Source organism: Somniosus microcephalus, chromosome 8 (genome assembly GCF_052327205.1).
Source record: "Somniosus microcephalus isolate GS21.2 chromosome 8, FLI_Smic_1.0, whole genome shotgun sequence".
In the NCBI taxonomy this organism is placed as follows: Eukaryota; Metazoa; Chordata; class Chondrichthyes; order Squaliformes; family Somniosidae; genus Somniosus; species Somniosus microcephalus.
In genome coordinates, this window is record NC_140994.1 from 201,285,310 (window position 1) to 201,302,992 (window position 17,683).

Consider the following 17,683-nt stretch of genomic DNA (forward strand, 5'->3'; position numbering starts at 1 on the left):
ACCAGGACCACAGGGCCACTCACTGCTGCCACACGCGCTGTCTCAGGCAGGCATCGCCAGGGCAGGCGCCGCGCTCGACCATCCCAGCAAGCCGCCCGTCGGCTGATTGCTGCGGATCCTGCAGTGCGGGCCCGGCCGAGTGCCACCGCGCCACAGCACCAGCCAGCGCATCCCAGACGCCAGCTGGCCCACATTGCGCCATCCGTCGCCGCCATTCCCCCTCTGGGGCGTCAACGGCAAGCGGCTGCAGCTGATGGTGGCCAGGCTCAGGTGCGCCACTCAGCAGACGGCCCCTCGAGGCCCAAACGCCGTGTAGGCCGCCCCCCAGCGGCATCTGGCGGAAGGGCATCTGAGCCTCAGGCGCCTTCCCACAGCCTCGCAGCAGCCACTGGGCAGAACTTGCGAAGGAGCAGCAGGCAGGGCAGGGGAGGCAAAATGCTGGCCAAGGTCTCGCCCTCGCGGGCCACTCAGTAGAGGGTGTGGGCAGCTTTCCTTTAATATGGCGGTGGCCATCTTTATTTTGCCCATGGTTGTGCTTTTGGAGGGCTTATTTTTTGCGTTAGGCCGAGTTGAGGCCCGGTTTGAATAAAGGTGGAGTGGCTCCTCCCCAGTTTGTGGGAGTGAGTCGTTTGTTGGGCTTTTTGTGGGGCCCGTTTATTGTTTTTGGGGATTCATGTGGGAAGGGCTTTTCATTTTTGTGCAATAAAAAATTATCTTTATTCATGCAGTCTCCATGGTTGTTCTTCTTAGTGTTTGTTGGCTTCGCCGGCTGAGGGCTTGCGGAGCGGCTGCATTCATCTTCCCTCATGGCCCCTGGCCATTCCCTGACAGGGGGCTTAGAAGTACCGTGTAATAAGGTGGCGTCGTGCGGCCCTTGGCCCTGGTCGCTCCCTCCTGGGAACGTACTCCTGCTCCTCCTCCTCCTCCTCCTCCTCATGCTCCTCCTGCTCCTCCTCCTGAGGTGCTGGTCCAACGTCAGGTGGCAGTGCCTGAGTCCTGCGGATAGCCAGGTTGTGTAGAATGCAGCAAACCACCACAAATTGGGAGACCCGGTCCGGCGAATACTGGAGAGCTCCTCCGGAGCGATCAAGGCAGCGGAACCGCTGCTTGAGGACCCCAATAGTTAGCTCGATGATGTTGCGGGTGGTTTGATGGCTCTCGTTGTAGGCCTCTTCAGCAGCGGTCCTGGGCGCGCGGAGCGGGGTCATGAGCCAGGTGCACAAAGGATAGCCTTTGTCCCCGATGAGCCATCCTCTTGGGGGAGGCTGTGCCTGGAACATGTCATGCACAGTACTCTGCCGCAGGATAAAGGCATCGTGGCTGCTGCCTGGGAAGCTGGCATTGACTGCCATGATGCGCTGCTTGTGGTCACATACCAGCTGCACATTCAGAGAATGGTAGCCCTTCCTGTTGCGATACTGCTCGCCATGCTCCAGAGGGGCCCGCAAAGCCACATGCGTACAGTCAATGGCGCCCTGCACCAAGGGGAATTCCCCGAGTCTGGCAAATCCCAATGCGCGCTGATGCTGGCTCTCGAGGGCCATGGGGAAGGAGATGAATTGGCTTCTCCTTCTGAACAGTGCTTCGGTCACGTGGCGGATGCAGCGATGCGCGCCATACTGGGAGATGTTTGCTATGTCCCCAGCAGCGTATTGGAAGGAGCCGGTGGCATAGAAGTTCAATGCCACCGTCACCTTCACTTCCACCGACAGAGACGTCCTGCACCTGAGCTTTGGCCGCAGATCTCGGCGAAGCAGGTGGCAGATCTCTGCAATCACCTCCTTTCGGAATCGGAGCCTTCTAACACATCGCGCGGCACTCATGTTTAGGTAGGAGCGCTGCTGGCGGTATAGCCTGACTGGGTAAGGCCTACGTGGCCGACGCCTGTAGCCCCCTCTGCCTCTAGCCAGGGCTGCCCCTCTCACAATGCGTCTGCGAGCCCTACGGACATGGCGCTGCAGCTGCGCGTTGGCACCCCATGCAGCCCCCATCAAATCCTGGCAAACAGTCTAATTTCCAAATGGCCACTTGCAGCGCTATTGCCTGAGTCCAAAAATACCTGGCTCTTGCTGCTTGAAACCAGTTAGCTATCCTCCTTGTTGTGTCTCCAGAAATGCGTTGCACAAGACTGTTTTCTGAAAAAAGGATGGCCTTTATACTGGAGAGGACGTTCCCTTTAATTAGCGCCCCCCGGGGCCCGCGCTGGTTGTGTTGCGTTCCTTTTTCCAAACGCTCCGGCCGCCCGCCGCACAATGGGGCGGTCCGACTGAAGTTTGCAATCGGGGCGGCCAAAGGGCGTTGCACGAGGATGTGACGTCATTTTCTGCGCGCGCATCCGGGCGGGCGCTAAACTTTGCGCCGGCGCTAACGGGCAACTTAATTTGGGGCGGGGCGCAAACTGCGCTGCGCCCGGGCGCTACACGCATAGCGCCCGGAAATCACTTCTCTTAAGGCGCTAACTGCTGGCGCAAGCGACTGAAAATCTAGCCCAATAACTCCACTATATTTCCCCCATCCCCTTTATTTCAACAAAATGATGACCGCGGCAGGACCGTCAGCAACGGTATGCGTTGTAGCAGACGGTGGTTTGGGTCTGGAGAGAGCAGCAGTTACTGTTTTTTTTTTATAGAAACATAGAAACATAGAAGATAGGAGCAGGAGTAGGCCATTCGGCCCTTCGAGCCTGCTCCGCCATTCAATGAGATCATGGCTGATCATCGAAATTCAGTACCCTGTCCCTCCCTTCTCCCCATATCCCTTGATCCCTTTAGCCTCAAGAAATATATCCAACCCTTTCTTGAATATATTTAATGAACTGGCCTCCACCGCCCTCTGTGGCAGAGAATGCCACAGGTTCACCACTCTCTGGGTGAAGAAATTCCTCCTCATTTCAGTCCTAAATGGCTTACCCCTTATCCTTAGACTATGACCACTGGTTCTGGACTCCCCGGCCATCAGAAACATTCTTTCTGCATCTAGTCTGTCCAGACCTGACAGAATTTTATAGGTTTTGATGAGATCCCCTCTCAATCATCTAAACTCCAGTGAGTATAAGCCCAATCGACACAATCTCTCCTCGTACGTCTCCTCTCCTGGAACCAATGTCCTAGGGGGAGTGTTTGCTAGTGCTGTGGGGGAGGGTTTAAACTAAAATGGCAGGGGGTTGGGAACCTGAGCAGGGAGACAGAGGAAAGGGAAACAAGGATAAAAGCAAAAGATAGGAAGGAGAAAAACAAAAGTGGCAGTCAGAGAAATAAACGGTTTAAATCAAACATGGCCACAGTAAATAATAATTCTAATAGGTCTAAGAGCATTAAAAAAACAAGCCTGAAAGCTTTGTGTCTTAATGCAAGGAGCATTTGTAATAAGGTGGATGAATTGGCTGCGCAAATAGAAGTAAACAAATACGATTTGGTTGGGATTACGGAAACGTGGCTCAAGGAAGGCCAGGACTGGGAACTCAACATCCAGGGGTATTCGATATTCAGGAAAGATAGGCAAAAAGGAAAGGGAGGTGGGGTAGCATTACTGGTTAAAGAAGGGATTAACACAATTGTAATGAAGGATATTAGCTCTGATGAGGTGGAATCTGTATGGGTAGAATTGAGAAATACTAAGGGGAAAAAAACGTTAGTGGGAGTGGTTTATAGACCTCCAAACAGTAAGGTGGAGGTTGGGGATGGCATTCAAAGAGAAATTAAAGAAGCGTGCAATAAGGGCACAGCAGTCATCATGGGTGACTTTAATCTACATATAGATTGGGCCAACCAAATGAGTAACAATACCGTGGAGGAGGAATTCCTGGAGTGTTTACGGGATGGTTTCCTGGACCAATATGTCGAGGAGCCAACCAGAGATCAGGCCATCTTAGACTGGGTATTATGGAACGAGAAAGGATTAATTAGCAATCTTGTTGTAAGAGGCCCCTTGGGTCGGAGCGATCATAATATGATCGAATTCTTCATTAAGATGGAGAATGAAGTAGTTGACTCGGAGACTAGGGTCCTCAATTTAAATAAAAGAAACTATGATGGTCTGAGGAGCGAGTTGGGTAGGATTGATTGGGGAATGGCACTCAAAGGGTTGACGGTGGATAGGCAATGGCAAACATTCAAAGACCGAATGGATGAACTACAGAATTTGTTCATCCCAGTTTGGCATAAAAATAAAACAAAAAAGGTGACCCAACCGTGGCTAACAAGGGAAATTAGGGATAGCATAAGGTCCTGCACTCCTTCCATGGCAAGAATGTCCTTCCTCAGGTAAGGTGACCAAAACTGCACACAATACTCAAGGTGCAGTCTCACCAAGGCCCTGTACAACTGCAGCAAGACATCCTTGTTCTTGTACTCGAACCCTCTTGCTACGAAGGCCAACATTCCATTTGCCTTCTTAACCGCCTGCTGCACCTGCATGCTTACCTTCAGCGACTGGTGCACAATAACACCCAGGTCTCTTTGCACTTCCCCTTCTCCCAATCTATTGCCATTCAAATAATAATCTGCCTTCCTGTTTTTGCCACCAAAGTGGATAACCTCACATTTATCCACATTATAGTGCATTTGCCATGTTTCTGCCCAATCACCCAACCTGTCCAAATCGTACTGGAGTTTCCCGACATCCTCCTCACAGCTTACCCTTCCACCCAGCTTTGTGTTGTCTGCAAATTGGGAGATATTACATCGAATTCCCTCGTCCAGATCATTAATATATATTGTGAACAGCTGGGGTCCTAGGACCGATCCTTGCGGTACCCCACTAGTCACTGTCTGCCACTCAGAAAACGACCCGTTTATTCCAACTCTTTGCTTTCTGTCCGCCAACCAGTTCTCTATCCAAGTCAATACCTTGCCCCCAATCCCATGTGCCTTAATTTTGCACGCTAATCTCTTATGTGGGACCTTATCGAAAGCTTTCTGAAAGTCCAAATACACCACATCCACTGGTTCTCCCTTATCTATTTTACCAGTTACATCCTCAAAAAATTCCAGTAGATTAGTCAAGCATGATTTACCTTTTGTAAATCCATGTTGACTTTGTCCGATCCTGTCACTGCTTTCCAAGTGCTCTGCTATTACATCTTTTATAATAGACTCTAGCATTTTCCCCACTACCGATGTCAGGCTTACCGGTCTATAATTCCCCGCTTTTTCTCTACCACCTTTTTTGAATAGTGGGGTAACATTAGCTCCCCTCCAATCCATGGGTACTGTTCCAGAGTCTATCGAGTTCTGGAAGATGACCAGCAATGCATCTACTATCTCTAGGGCCACTTCCTTAAGTACCCTGGGATGTAGACCATCAGGCCCTGGGGATTTATTGGCCTTCAGTCCCATCAATTTTCCTAACACCATTTCCCTACAGATACTGATTTCTTTCAGTTCCTCCCTCTCATTAGACCCTATGTTCCCTGGCATCTCTGGGAGGTTATTTGTGTCCTCCTTTGTGAAGACAGAACCAAAGTATGTATTTAGTTGGTTCGCCATTTCCTTGTTTCCCATTATAAATTCCCCTGATTCTGACTGTAAAGGACCTACGCTTGACTTCCCCAATCTTTTTCTCTTCACATATGTATAAAAGCTTTTACAGTCAGTTTTTATGTTCCCTGAAAGCTTACTCTCATATTTTTTTTCCCCTTTCTTAATTAATCCCTTTGTCCTCCTTTGTTGACTCCTAAACTGCTCCCAATCCTCAGGATTATTGCTTTTTCTAGCCAATTTATATATCCTCTCCTTGGATCTTATGCTATCCCTAATTTCCCTTGTTAGCCACGGTTGAGTCACCTTTTTTGTTTTATTTTTATGCCAAACTGGGATGAACAAATTCTGTAGCTCATCCATTTGGTCTTTGAATGTTTGCCATTGCCTATCCACCGTCAACCCTTTGAGTGCCATTCCCCAATCAATTCTACCCAACTCGCTCCTTAGACCATCATAGTTTCCTTTATTTAAATTGAGGACCCTTGTCTCTGAGTCAACTACTTCATTCTCCATCTTAATGAAGAATTCGATCATATTATGATCGCTCCAACCCAAGGGGCCTCGTACAACAAGATTGCTAATTAATCCTTTCTCGTTACATAATACCCAGTCTAAGATGGCCTGATCTCTGGTTGGTTCCTCGACATATTGGTCCAGGAAACCATCCCGTAAACACTCCAGGAATTCCTCCTCCACAGTATTGTTAATAATTTGGTTGGCCCAATCTATATGTAGATTAAAGTCACCCATGATGACTGCTGTGCCCTTATTGCACGCTTCTTTAATTTCTCTTTGAATGCCATCCCCAACCTCCGCCTTACTGTTTGGAGGTCTATATACCACTCCCACTAATGTTTTTTCCCCTTAGTATTTCTCAATTCTACACATACAGATTCCACATCATCAGAGCTAATATCCTTCATTACAATTGTATTAATCCCTTCTTTAACCAGTAATGCTACCCCACCTCCCTTTCCTTTTTGCCTATCTTTCCTGAATATCGAATACCCCTGGATGTTGAGTTCCCAGTCTTGGCCATCCTTGAGCCATGTTTCCGTAATCCCAACCAAATCATATTCGCTTACCTCTATTTGTGCAGCCAATTCATCCAGCTTATTACAAATGCTCCTCGCATTAAGACACAAAGCCTTCAGGCTTGTTTTTTTAATGCTCTTAGACCTATTAGAATTATTATTTACTGTGGCCACATTTGAATTAAACCGTTGATTTCTCTGACTGCCACTTTTGTTTTTCTCCTTCCTATCTTTTGCTTTTATCCCTGTTTTCCTTTCCTCTGTCTCTCTGCTCAGGTTCCCAACCCCCTGCCATTTTAGTTTGAACCCCCCCGAACAGTGCTAGCAAACCTCCCGCAAGGATATTTGTCACGCTCTGGTTCAGGTGCAACCCATCCGACTTGTACAAGTCCCAACTTCCCCTGAAGCAGACCCAGTGATCCAGGAAACTAAAGCCCTCCCTCCTGCACCAACTCTTTAGACACGCATTCATCTGCTCTATCCTCCTATTCCTATACTCACTAGCACTTGGCACCGGGAGCAATCCAGAGATTACGGGGGAGAAATTCAGTATCGCCCCATTTGGGGCGCAATTATTGGCCGGGCGCCAAGATTAGCGCCTGGCGCTAATTATCGCCTCCGAATGCAAACTTGGCTTTTATCGCCCCTGGAGGTGATTGGAGCGCTAAATCAAGTGCTACACACCTGTCTTAAGACGCAAAGGCCGAGGAGCGAGGCGCTACCTCAGAGCGCCGGCGAAGCTCATGTGATGTCAGTCAGCAATGGAACACAGACACACTGGCGCCGGCCAGTTCTTAAAGGGGAGGGTTGACCTTGCTCTCCATCCACATCCTGCTCATTGCAGCCTTGAATCTCGGCCTGGAGAAACCTGTACAACAAATCTGCTGGAAAGAACAATGGAGAGGCCCAGGGAAAGAGCTCAGAGTGTACCCCCCACAGTCTCTTCTAAATCGATACAAGGAAGGGCAAATCAACATGAACCTGCAAAGTGCTGCTCAATACCCAAACCTCCTTCACACTGCGTTGAATCTCTCCAGAAGTCTCTCTCTCTCTCAGAATGCGTGGTGCAAAAATGTCACCAACACAAAAAGGCAGGAAGCGGTCGCCTTTAAATAGCGCTCCCTCAGTCCCTTCCTGACTGCAAAATGCTCCCCTCAACCTGTCATTGCTAGCGGCAGGCGGTAAGGCAGGGGGCGCCACTCAATATCCGGTCCGGGGCGTTGCGCACTCGACTGACGTCACGATCTGCCGGCGCAGGAATTCGTGGCAGTAGTGTTTAGCGCCACCACAAAATGTCTAGTTAATTTCATGAGTGGCGCAAACATCGCCGCGCACGGGCGCTAGTTGCTTTGCGCCCCATTAACGCCCTCTTAAGGCGCTAACGGGAGGCGCAAACCAACTGAATTTTTCCCCCTACAACCTTTGAGGTACTGCTTTTGAGCCTGTGAGGGCTCGGCAACAGTCTGCTGCTCCTACGGCTGTGCAGGGGCTGGACACCGATCTCAGTTGGGTGAGGACTCTGGGGCACTGACCGAGGGCTCTGCAGTGAAATGGTCGTGTGAGCGCTTGGAGAGGAGCCCGCACTTCTTTGTTCTCTGCCATCAACATCCCTCTCATGGGTCAGCCCCACTTCAGAGCTAGCAAGTGGCTTGACAGCACCTTGCTGCACTTCAGGGGGTCCATGAGGACTCGTTTCTGCACTGGAAGTCCTACTCCAGAGGACTTCCATGAAGGTCTGGTTTCTCTGCTCAATAGCTGACAATCGCTCCTCAAGACATGTCAGTCTATTCTGAACAATGACCATGTTTTCAAGACCCTGGTGACTAAGCTCCTCCATGGCCGTGGCCATCCTCTCCTATCCTCTACGATAGCCAGCCTTACCACTGAGGTAGCCATCCTTTCCGTGGTGATGCGTTCATGTGCCAATGCCTCCACAAAGGTTCTGCTCATGTTAGCGATGGACTCCTCCATTCACTCCACACTTGCAGCAACCCTGGAGACAAAACCTGCCAGAGACTCCTGCACCTGTTCCTGGAGTTCCAGCACCCTCTCCTTCTGGATGGACCCGGAGGCACAGGGTCGACATGCAGCGGAGCCGAGCTGGGAGCGTCCTGCGCCCTCTGATGAGGACTCTCCACTGCTGTCCCTGTCTCCACCATCTGCTGATGCTCACTTGTGAGCTGTGATATACCAGGTAACAACTCTACTCTATCACCCGAAGGTCCCACTGAGGTGTGAGTGTCTGCGCTGGTGCTGGGTGCGCTGAATTCTGGTGATGCTGCGCCCTCAGAGGTTGCCGCTTCCTCTGAGGAGTCTGGGGGCTTAGGCTGTTCCTTCTGGACAGTGGGGAGGGGGGCTGTCGATGGTCCTGTGGGGGAGTAAAGGAAAGAGTTGGACATGTGAGATAAACGTTGCATGCACATTGAATTGTGCAGATGATCATAAGTCAATCTATTAGAGCATCAGAATCAATATCAGTCACTCATGCAATGTCAATGAGAGAGATGAAAAACTATTCTATCACCAGCTTGCTCTGATGCGCCCGTCTGTCCAATCCCCATTTGCACATCCTCCTCCACTCCCACCATCTCCAGAGCCGCCTCCTCTGCAGTGGTGAGCTGGGCTATTGAGGGTGGCCCTCCTCCTGTTCTCGCCCTCTCCCTCTTATTGTGGGCTCTCTTTTCCTGCAATGATGGTGGAGCCCAGCACGTGAGTGCAAAAGACAAGGCTGAAGCATTTGCAACTATCTTCAGCCAGAAGTGCCGAGTGGATGATCCATCTCGGCCTCCTCCTGAGGTCCCCAGCATCACAGATGCCAGTCTTCAGCCCATTCAATTCACTCCACGTGATGTCAAGAAACGGCTGAAGACACTGGATACTGCAAAGGCTATGAGCCCTGACAACATTCCGGCAATAGTACTGAAGACTTGTGCTCCAGAACTAGCTGCGCCCCTAGCCAAGCTGTTCCAGTCCAGCTACAACACTGGCATCTACCCGGCAATGTGGAAAATTGCCCAAGTATGTCCTGTCTACAAAAAGCAGGACAAATCCGACCCAGCCAATTACCGTCCCATCAGTCTACTCTCAATCATCAGCAATGTGATGGAAGGTGTCGTCGACAGTGCTATCAAGCGGCACTTACTCAGCAATAACCTGCTAACTGACGCCCAGTTTGGGTTCCGCCAGGGCCACTCAGCTCCGGACCTCATTACAGCCTTGGTCCAAACATGGACAAAGGAGCTGAACTCAAGTGGTGAGGTGAGAGTGACTGCCCTTGACATCAAGGCAGCATTTGATCGAGTGTGGCATCAAAGAGCCCTAGCAAAACTGAAGTCAATGGGAATCAAGGGGAAAACTCTCCATTGGTTGGAATCATACCTAGCACAAAGGAAGTTGGCTGTGATTGTTGGAGGTCATTCATTTCAATCACATGACATCACTGCAGGAGTTCCTCAGGGCAGTGTCCTAGGCCCAACCATCTTCAGCTGTTTCATCAATGGCCTTCCCTCCATCATAAGGTCAGAAGTGGGGATGTTTGCTGATGATTGCACACTGTCCAGCACCATTCGAGACTCGTCAGAAACTGACGCAGTCCGTGTCCATATGCAGCAAGACCTGGACAACATTCAGACTTGGGCTGACAAGTGGCAAGTAACATTCGCACCACACAAGTGCCAGGCAATGACCATCTCCAACAAGCGAGACTCTAACCATCTCCCCTTGACATTCAATGGCATTACCATCGCTGAATCCCCCACTATCAACATCCTGGGGGTTACCATTGATCAGAAACTGAACTGGACCAGCCATATAAATACTGTGGCTACAAGAGCAGGCCAGAGGCTGGGAATTCTGCGGCGAGTGTCTCACTTCCTGACTCCCCAAAGCCTTTCCACCATCTACAAGGCACAAGTCAGGAGTGTGATGGAATACTCTCCACTTGCCTGGATGAGTGCAGCTCCAACAACACTCAAGAAGCTCGACACCATTCATGATAAAGCAGTCCGCTTGATTGGCACTCCATCCACCACCTTCAACATTCACTCCCTCCACCACCGGCGCACTGTGGCTGCAGTGTGTACCATCTACAAGATGCACTGCAGCAACTCGCCAAAGCTCCTTCAACAGCACCTTCCAAACCCGCGACCTCTACCACTTAGAAGGACAAGGGCAGCAGACGCATGGGAACATCACCACCTACAAGTTCCCCTCCAAGCCACACACCATCCTGACTTGGACCTGTATCGCCAATCCTTCACTGTCGCTGGGCCAAAATCCTGGAACTCCCTTCCTAACAGCATTGTGGGTGTACCTACACCATATGGACTGCAACCATTCAAGAAGGCAGCTCACCACCATCTTCTCAAGGGCAATTAGGGATGGGCACTAAATGCAGGCCTAGCCAGCGACCCCCACATCCCATCAATGAATTAAAAAAAACAAGTGGAGTTTGAGTGAGAATGAAGGAGTGAGTGTAGAGAATCCATAGCATAGGTGCTTAGAAGGACACAAAGATGGAGTGAGGTGCCAAGACCAAGGGCCCTCCCTGTGTGTTGTAAGTTGTTGTCATTGCATCACAGTGATAGGGAGTGTGAGAGCTGCATAGTTGAATAGTTAAGTGAATGCGAACATACAGAGAGAGGGAATGGGTAATGGTGCAGGGATGTAAGGGTTAAGTGGGATGTGGAGGGGGAGGTTGTCAAGCAGCGTGCTGGTGATGAGAGGCGATGGGGATCAGATTGAGGGTGATGGGAAAGTCATACTCACTTTTCCTGTGCAGAGAAGGTCATGAAACCTCTTTCTGCACTGCAGCCAGGTTCTGCTGCACATTGATATGGTATTCACCTCCTGTGCCACTTGCAGCCATACAGCTTTGGTCTGTTGGGGAGGCTTTTTCCTCCCTGAAGAAGGAAACAGCACTTCCTTATTCGCTCTTGCTCCCTCCACCAGAGCTTGGAGGGAGTTCTCATCGAAACGGGGTGCACACTTTGGTCTGCTGCTTGACATGGTTGGAGCACAATTTTTTTTTTTATTCGTTTATGGGATCAGGGCGTCGCTGGCAAGGCCAGCATTTATTGCCCATCCCTAGTTGCCCTTGAGAAGGTGGTGGTTAGCTGCCTTTTTGAACTGCTGCAGTCCATGTGGTGATGGTACTCCCACAGTGCTGTTAGGTAGGGAGTTCCAGGATTTTGACCCAGCGACGATGAAGGATCAGCGATAAATTTCTAAGTCAGGATGGTGTGTGACTTGGAGGGGAACTTGGAGGTGTAATGCAAAAGTTGTAAGGCAGAAAACGAACCAAGGCTGTTTGCAGGCCTTAAATTTCAGCACCAAAATACTAATTGGGCCAGGGGTTCACACACGCTGGAAATCATGTGCCCAATTAGGGGGAAATTGCTCAATTGTCCTGCCTCACATCGGAGTTGGGGTCGTGACCTGCCGACCACCTGACCCACCCCCAGCCCGCCCCCAATGACAAAATCCAGCCCAAATTAACTTTTACATATCTTCGCAAGTAGTTCTGTTAAATGAACTCCAATTCCTACCTTAGCATTATAGTATAGTTATTAGTAATGATGGAAGAAATATAGGTTGGACCTTCATTGTCCAAATTAAAGATACATTATACAAAGTCAAAATCCTAACTTACAAACAACAGAGAGCTAGCCTGGGAGGCAAGGCCATGCTGTGGGCCCCTGTGTGGAATGTTATGCATCATCTAATCTAACTAACTAAAAACACTTTTAGAAATTCGGTATCTTAGCGCCTCCTGTTAGCTCCTGGATGGGGCGCTAATGGGGCGCTAAGGGCTTATCGCCCGGGTGCAGCGATTCCAATGCTGCCTGCAAAATTCAGTCGGCACTTAGTGTCTGGCCCTCTAGCACTGCTTAGACCGTGATGTGAATGAGTGTGCAACACCCCATTAGCGCCCCGGATGCAAAATTCAGTCGCTTACCCTGACTTACCGCCTGGTGCTGAGAGCGACAGAAATAGCAGGCGTTGATACCTGGGATTGCTGCTCCCAGCGCCCTATTTAAAGGGATCACTTACCCGTTCATTGAGAGGTCAGATTCATTGCTGGCTTGTCAGATAGCGTTTTGGCTACGTTCACATTTTCTCCATTTTTGCTTTGTTGCTGCTCTAACAGTTTCTTAATTTTTATTGCTCTGAACATATCTACGTTCTCTTTTCTCTTATATATGGGGACTGTACTGGCACTTCACCTTGCCCTCCAGCAACTACATCAGAGGCAGTGGCTGCAGAGACAGGGATTGCCAAATGTGGCCAGAGGTAGGAGGAGGGCCGACTGACCTCACAACAGGAGACCTTACGCTCCCAGGGTTTTCGGGGAGCACGTCTCCTACATTCATCTGTCAGAGGAGCAGTGCCTTAGGAGGCTCCGCTTCAGCAAGGAGCTGGTCACAGAGCTCTGCCACCTCCTGCAGCCAGAGCTCCAGCCTCAGCTCAGGACCAGGATGTCTCTCTCAGTGGCAGTTAAGGTCACAGTCACTCTCAATTTCTAGTGGGGTTGTGGAGGGATGTCATCAGCCAGGTAGCGAGTGGATAACCCTTATCCAGGGGCTCTTTCCAGGCTTCAACAGGGGATATTGCAAAGATTTCGCAGTTCGCCATCCATTTCTGCATCTGGGAGGTAACTGACGCCCTCTACAGAAGGAGAAGGGAGTACATCTCATTCCCCATCACCAGAGAGAAGCAGGACGAGTGCTCATGTGGCTTTGCAAGGATAGCAGGCTTCCCCATGGTTCAGGGCACCACTGACTGCACCCATGTGGCATTGCGGGCACCTCATCACAATGCACAGGTGTTCCATAACCTCAAAGGTTACCAGTCTCTGAACGTTCAGTTGGTGTGTGACCACAGACAGCTCATCCTGACCATCAATGCCTGCTATCCTGGCAGCAGCCATGATGCATTCATCCTGCGACAGTCCCAGCACGGTTCCACCCACCACACGAAACTCGCGGCTGGCTGCTCAGAGACAAGGGTTATCCTCTCGCTACCTGGCTGATGACATCCCTCCACAACTCCAACATTCCTGCTCAGCACACATACAATGACAGCCACAGCGTCACCAGGAACCTGATCGAACAGACTATCGGCGTGCTAAAGCAATGGTTCCGCTGCCTTGACAGCTCTGGAGGAGCCCTGCAGTACTCCCCTGATCGAGTCTCCCTTTTCATCGTTGTGTGCTGCCTGCTGCACAACCTGGCCATTCTGTGGGCCCAGCTATTGCTACCAGGGATTGTAGGTCCACCTCAGAAGGAGGAAGAGGGAGAGAAGGAGGAGGAGGATGAAGAGGAGGAGGGGCAGCAGCAGCGGAGGAGGGAGGCACTCAATCTTGCTTCTGCAAGGGCCGTGCTAAGCACCTCATTAGACAGCGTTTCCAATCAATGATATAGCACATGGCCTTTGCGCAGCACAACCACATCATTACACTCAGCTCGCAGCCCCTATCACCGGGCAAAGCTCAAATGAGAAACATCACAAAATGTGCAAAGTCAAATTAACAAGTTATTATCGAACACAACTTTCTCTTATGAAAGACAACTATTCATAAACAAACACTACCCCCATTTGCTACTGAGGTATTCTTTACTCCCACTACTTCAATGATTTTGCTCCCCTTTTGAGTTCCCCCATCCCACCCTACTGCTCCTCCGTAATGTGGCCCCAGTGGCTGCAGCAAGGCTGGTGGAAGGCTGCTGATTCTGGAAGCCAGAGACTGCAGATGGCCTGCAGGATGCCCTCGACCAGCTCTGGGCCTGGAAGGCCCGGCTGCAGACTGCACCACTTCAGCATGGGCGGCAGCAGTCTGGGACGGCTGGGTTACAGGCTGCGACAAGTGCAATGGCGGAGTGGCAGCGGTGGGAGCAGGAATGCTGTCATCCTGAGAGAGGACAGCACCTTCCTGCTCGACCGACACACTGCCATTCCCCCAGGGCAGAACCTCAGCAGCCAGAGCAATCTGCTCAAGCACAGCTTGCTGGCCTGCTGCAGCATCGTGAGATCCCCGGTGGACAGTGGTCAACCCAGCGACGATGGCAGCAGTCAGCACTTGCGTGGCATCAATCTGAGACTGCATGAGAGCAGTCTGAGATTGGATGCCAGCAAGCACTGACTCCATTCCAGCACTAAGCCTTTGCGTTGCTTCAGCCTGTGCTGCAATAGCTGCTGCCACCTCACCCATGACACGCGGCATGAGGTCTGGGTCCCACGGTCTCTCTGCGAGTCGACCATCCTTTGCAAACTGCCAAGGATGGGCTCAATGGTGTGAGCAGAGCAGAGTGCAATGTTGGAGGCGGACTCCTCCACGCTCCTTGCCATTGCACCCATGAGCTTGGTGTGCATGCTCATCGCCCGTCTTTTCATTGCCTCCACATCAACGTCCTCATCTGAGTCCTGTGCAGCAGAACTCATGTGCACATTAACCCTCTGGGGAGATGGCCCGAGCTTCCCTTCCCCCATGGCGTTGCTGCAGCCCGCTGAATACCGGAGCTTCACCCACATCAGACCCATGTACTAGGCTCCCCTCCAGTGGCCACGTCGCCCCATTATCGGACCTAGCGCCTTCAAGACACACAGGCAGTGAGGCTCTGACTGTTCTTCCTCCTCTCCCGTGTCACTGCCACTGGAAGGCTGAAGGACAGGCTGGTCAGCTGGTGGCTGATTACCTGAAAGCATAAACACACAAGAGTGGGGTTAAGGTCAGAGGAGGGGGACAGGAAGGGAGCAAGGAATGAAGACAGTATACTTAGATGGAAAGTGGAAAGGGCTTTGTGTTGTGAGGGGGAAGTGGTATGAGAGATGAGGGAGAGGTGATGAACATACTGTTGTTGTCTCCAAGGGGGTCGACATCTCCGACGGCCACAGCGCCTATGACCTGAGCCATAATGATGCTGCACACTCGCTCCTCCAGGTCTGTAAGGGGGTGCAGGTCCGCCTCACCTCCTCCTGTTTGTAGCTGCTCCCTCCTGTTGTGAGCAAGCTTGGCCTCCAAGAAAAAGGACAGCATGTGAGTGAGTGTGCAGCTATGTGTTTGGCAGATGTGCCTACCATAGTTGAATAGCTGTTAATGTATGCAAGGCGTGAGATGTGGGTGTGACTTTTAGTAGGTGGGCATAGTTGGTGGGTGAGTGTTGGGGATGTGATGGTTTATACCGTCTGTGCACAGAATGAGGTTGAGATGGTGGGATATAGAGGTTTTTGAAGCATGTACTCACCCAAGTGAGGTCATTGAATTTCTTCTAGCACTAGGTTAGAGTTCTGTGGACCAAACTTCTGGTCGACACGTCCTGGGCGACCTCCCTCCACATCCTCCTAAAGGCCTGTGGCAATGGCCTCCCACCAGTGTCCAGGAAGAGCACAGCTCATCAGCGTTCCACGGCCACGACCAGAGCCTTCAAAGTGTGGTCGCTGAACTGGCTCTCTCTCTCTCTCTGGGCCTCTGATCAGCCATGACTTCTTTGAGTGAAGGCTTGCAGCTCCTTGCAGGCCCAGTTCACAAGCAGCAATGATCAGGGTGAGGCTGTGCAGCATGAATAAACCTCCCCTTTAAGAACTGGAAGGTGCCAGTCTGTCTGACGATTTTCTAATTGACAACGCCGGAACTTGATTAGCGCTCTGAAGGTAATGCCCTGCTCTCTGACGTTAGCACCCTAAGAAAAGTGTGTAGCGCTTGATTTAGCGTTCCACTTCCCTCTTGGGGCGCTAAAACTCAATTTCACAGTCACTGGGCACTAAAGTTATTGCCCAGTCGATGTAAGCACCCCAAAATGGTCGATACCGAATTATCCCCCCTTTGTCTCAAACTCTAATACAAGTTTTCCAGGAAACTGAAACTTACACAGTTCCAGTAAAACACAACTTATACATTAACCCCTTACTTGTCTCGAGCGCTTATACAATCATTTAAACACAGTATTATTCACGGCACAATCTCATTTGCATAACCATTAATATTTTAGGTACCCCTAATTTCTAACAAGTGACTGATGTGTAATAGTGAATTTACACTGTCACCGGAATATACACATTCAGAGCCGGGAGGGGGAAGCATGAACACACAACTACCAAGTCTCACAATTGTTTTACATTGCAAATGTTGGGCCTTATACTGGGTCAGGAATACTCCCTTAAAAAAAAATGAAGATAGTTTGTAGTTAGAGAGTTGGAGTGGCATGAATGTTGATAGACCCAGCAGGGATAGATATGGGCAGAAGGGAGTCATTTGGGGCAATGACCTTTCATTCAAATTTGGGTTGGAAATATCAGATATAATTCTGCTAAAACAATAAAACAAAATAAAAAAGATGCAAAAAACAAACAAAATAGGGGACTTTTTTTGCCACACACGGACAGCTCCTTAGCTGGCTTGTCCTAGGCCCTCTCCACAGATTGTTTCAGTAGGCTCCTTTGTTTGTTGGTGTCATCTAATTGACAACCTTATTCTATATTCAAGCACAGTTTCTTCCCTTCCCTTTATTCTTTAGTAGTTGATCTCAGCTGAACTGGGTCACTTCCTGTGGGATCCCTGATTTTGGCTCTTTTGTTCTCACTTACAGAAAAAGGTCTGATTCTTGTGCTAACATTTTCCCCATGTTGTTAAGCCCAGTCAGTATTCACGGATGTTCCCAGATTCTTTGATTTGCATTTCCAATTCCATGTTTGTCTAATGTAATCAGATTCAGTAGCATTCCTGGGTCCTCACCAATGTTCCCCCAGATCTGCACAGGCCGCTCACCAGCTGTTGACACTGGAGAAGATACAGTGCAGCAAATTTAAAGGGACCGCGCATGGGAAAGAAAATTACAGGAAACATTGTTCCGCACTATCACATCCACATATTGACGACATGAGGAGAATAAATGTTATGCAGCGAGTTGTTATGATCTGGAATGCACTGCCTGAAAGAGTGGTACAAGCAGGTTCAATAGTAACTTTCAAAAGGGAATTGGATAAATACTTGAAGGGAAAATATTTACAGGGGGGAAAGAGCAGTGGAGTGGGGCTAATTGGATAGCTCTGCCAAAGAGCCGGCACAGGGACAATGGGCCAAATGGCCTCCTTCTGTGCTGTATCATTCTATGATTTTAAGATTGATGTTTGGTGATGACTCCTGTAGTCAAGGCTGCTTTGGCTACTAATTGA